This window comes from Leptonychotes weddellii, chromosome 2, assembly GCF_054177405.1.
Source record: "Leptonychotes weddellii isolate Sample4059 chromosome 2, ASM5417740v2, whole genome shotgun sequence".
NCBI classification, from domain to species: Eukaryota; Metazoa; Chordata; class Mammalia; order Carnivora; family Phocidae; genus Leptonychotes; species Leptonychotes weddellii.
Genome location: NC_138370.1, coordinates 101,157,716 through 101,161,973, shown reverse-complemented (window position 1 = coordinate 101,161,973; position 4,258 = coordinate 101,157,716).

The following is a 4,258-nucleotide window of genomic DNA, read 5'->3' as shown; positions in this document are numbered from 1 at the left end:
GATAATATGTCCTATGGAATACTCTAGAGAAAACCGTTTTCACAATAGTTGTTTTCCAGTCATCATATCCATGTTTCAAGCCATGAGATGGAGAAGGAGAGAAAAAGGGGTATATTTCTTCACTTTGAAAAAGGTTTCCTGAAAGCCCACACAGCACTTCTATCTATATCTGCTTATAATTTAGTCACAGAGAACAATGAAAGGGAAATATAAGAGAATCAGTTGAAAACAGTGAAATGAAAAGTATTCATAAGCAGGTAGTCATCAAGGTTAATTGCCTGAGAGATGTTAAGGAAGAAGGAAACCTTAATGTCACTGGATTGAGAATACAGAGGTCACAGGGGAACTTCAGGGGAATAATTGTAGTTGAGCAGGTAAGTGTGAAAGTCACATTATATTCATTTTACTTCTAAAAGTAGTGTGAAATTTGCTAGTGAAAGAGATTGAGATAAAAGAGATTAGATAGATGAGAGATGAGAGATATTGATAGATATGTGGACAGACACAAAGATAGAGATAGAAAATCATCACTCAAAGAAAAGGTTGAGAGTATCGTGTGTGTGTGTGTGTATGTATGTAAATGGGTAGTCACTGAAGGCATGGGTCTGGCTAATTCTGAGAATCGATGGGCCTTCTAGTTGAGTGTCAATGTCCTAGCAGGAAATCAGTATTTTGATCATTTGAAAGATAGGGAAAACACAGATTTGTTTGGCATCTACATTTTCTGCCTTCCTGTGTAAAGATAAAGATGCTCTTAGAAGGAGAGTGTTTTTGTTACTAATGTAGAATCAAACTTGTAAGTGAGTATTGTAGAAACTAAGGACACTAGTCCTGATTTGAAACACTGCTCTAGGGGAAGAAGCACTTGAACATCTAAGGGACAGTATGAAGTAGGGAAAAATGTATGTTTGAAATTAAAAAGGTAGAGTTGGAGAGTATAAAAAATGGCAATGTAGAACATTTTCCTAGAATCAGCTCTACATTGAACTTTAAAAGAATTCTGAAAGTCATCAAGGACAGAATATATTTTAAATGAAATATCCTCAGATGAAATCTCTTGACTTTCCTTAAAGAGAATTATTTTGGGGGAGGGTATAAAAAAATAGTGCATTGATTTACAGAAAACTCTAATCCATAGTGAGACTAAAAATTTGCAACTTAGAAAATGTATTACAAATATTGTTGCATAGGAAGGAAATAACCATATTATAAACTCTAAGTAATATTATAAAAGTGGCAAGAAAAACAAAATTCTTGAATCTATATTATCATAATTCTGCATGTTTTTTAACATGATTTTGTGCAGAAGACAGTAATCTGTAATGACTTGAATGAGGTGTGAGGGCAAAAAAAACATATGTCTGTTGGACAAATATAATCATTCTTAGTGATCCTATTAATCTGCATGACAAATGATATATTCCAAGAGTTAATTTTTAAATTCTGCCTCATCTTTTCCATACATAATTTACATACCTAGACGAATCAAAAGTGTATCACTTGATTAACTTTTACTCTCAATTATCTTAAAAAAATTCTTTTATATTTGTATATCTTAGAGTTTCAAAGTTGTTCTTCAGTAACATTTTTATTGCATTCAATATATATTACAGGCATAATATTATAATTTTTGTTCTTTCAGAATACAAATGATTTGGGGAAAGAGTAGATTGGTGAATAATTTTACCCTGATAAATTAGGAAAATGGTTTCTTGTAAATATATAGAATACAAATGGCACAGATGCAAGCTAATACTACCCAGGAACAGAAAAGATGGCAGAAGAATGACAGGAGATTTTTTAAAAGGCAGTCATATATACTTCGTAAGAAACCAAACAAAATTTGATAAATTAAGACTATACTAATATATAAGCCCAGGAAATTATTAGTAAAAGCAATAGCAGGTAAAAATCTAGAAAACAATCTTTGTACTCAGGATACCTGGATTCCAGATAACAGGGGTACTTTAGTACTGAAGTGTTTACCCATTGGCACTCAGAGTTTTGTTTGTAAAACAAAAGGTATTGATTATAGTGTCTGACTTTTATTAAATTCTTACACATTGTTTCATATGATACTTGCAACAATCATATTGAAAGCAATATCATTATCTTTATTTTACAAATGGACAACCTGAACCTTAATGAATGTAAATAAAATGATGAATGTAAATAAAATGGTGAAGACCACAAAACGAACAAACGAGAGAACAGGTGTGGAACCTAAGACTAGTTGAAAGCTTAAGTCCAAATTCTTAACCACTCTAAGCATTGCTTTTTTTCTGTGCAAGACTATTTCTTTTCCTTGCTGAGAAAGCTGCTGTGCTAAAAATCCTGGATATAAGTATGAGAATAAAAAAAAAAAAGACATACTTCAAAGAGAAGACTGTAGTAAGGAGCAGAGAAGCAGGATATGAATTAATACTTTTATTTTATAAGTTGTAGTCACCATATTGAAAGTGTCTTATATAACAGAGCATCTTGAGACCTCAGTTATGTATTTTTGATGCTGTACCAAATCTCTTGACAAATAGTACTTTTAAAAAATATCCGTTACAATGTGGAATCTAAAATCCTATCAACAAACATTTTGTATTTTGTTACATTAAAATCCATTGGTCTTTACAAAAAATACAATGTATAAAGGTGTTTAATTTCAACAACAAGGAACCTACTTTCTGGTTATCTTGTGTAAGGAATAAAATATGGCTCCAGAATCTGTCTTGTTTGAAAACTGGTCCTACCAATCGGACAACTTACACGCTACTACTATATCGCAATCATTCATCTTTAAAATGGTAATAAATATAAAACTTATTTAATACTGTTGTTGTTTTATATGCATTAATATATGAAAGATCTTGAAATTCCTGGAGGAAGTTTTTAAAAATAAATTTTAGTTAAGTTTATTTTTAATACTATGGACATTTGTAAAAAGTGACATATTTTCTTTAATCATGGCTTGCTTATTTGAAAATAACAAAAACAATGTTTTAAAAATAGAATATTGAAACATAGTCTATGAACTTTCTAAGTATAGGGACTGCTACTTCTTCGTGTTTGTGTTCCCAGGACCTGGCTCATAGAGGATTCTGCATGTATGTTTATTAAGTAAGCTAATCAAATATCTAATGTAGGTTTCCTTAAATCTTTGTATCCAAATATTGGAAAGTTGTTCATCTTAAAATAATCTCATAGCTCTATAATGGTTGAAAACTTACGAATAACTTCTACATACGATCACATGTCTCCTTACTACAACTCCCTCTGATATCAAGGGTCTTTAAATTATTAATTCAAATAATAGTTAACTGAAATTGTCCTCTGTACAAGACATTTTACTAGGTGATATTTGGGAGTGAGCATAAACATGTAAAAGATACAGTTTCTTTACTCAGGAGCTTTTAATCTATGACCTTAATTTAAAACAAGTTTTAAAAAATGTAACATGGGGCGCCTGGGTGCCTCAGTCGTTAAGCGTCTGCCTTCAGCTCAGGTCATGATCCCAGGGTCCTGGGATCGAGTCCCGCATCGGGTTCCCTGCTCCGCGGGTGGCCTGCTTCTCCTCTCCCACTCCCCCTGCTTGTGCTCTCTCTCTCTCTATCTGTCAAAAATAAATAAAAAATCTTTAAAAAAATAAAAAATGTATCATGGATTTCCAGTTTCCTGTTCCATGTATAGGGAACTTGGAAGTGCAATTCTGTCCTAACAGCAAGTAAAAAGCTGACAGCCTGAAAAATCAACACCTTTTCTTAGGCCCATATGAGAGGGGAGGTCACAGGGCAAAGTGCAGCCCCTTAAACTGGAGAGAAGACAGGTGAAGAGAGGGTGGCATGGCTTCCAGGAGCAGACTTGCAGGTGGAAAGCCCTGTGGGAACCAGTGCCTAATATGTTGGGCCCAGCTCCCAAGAAAAACGATAAGGCATTCCAAAAGGCAGAACCCCCCACAATTTGAAGATACAGAGCAAGCATCAGAGCCAGACATGGCAGGGATGTTGTAATTATCACACCAGCAATTAAAAAAATCTGTAACGAATATGCTAAGGGCTCTGATAAAGAAAGTAGATGGCATGCAAGCACAGATAGGCCAATGTAAGCAGAGAGATGGAAGTCCCAAGAAAGAACCCACAATAAATGCTAGAAATAAAAAGAATGTATCATGTCATGGGGAAGACAGAGTAACTGAGTTTCTTGTCTGTAAATAGATATTAACAACAACTCCTACCTTTGACTGAAATATGTCAAAATTTGCATGCAT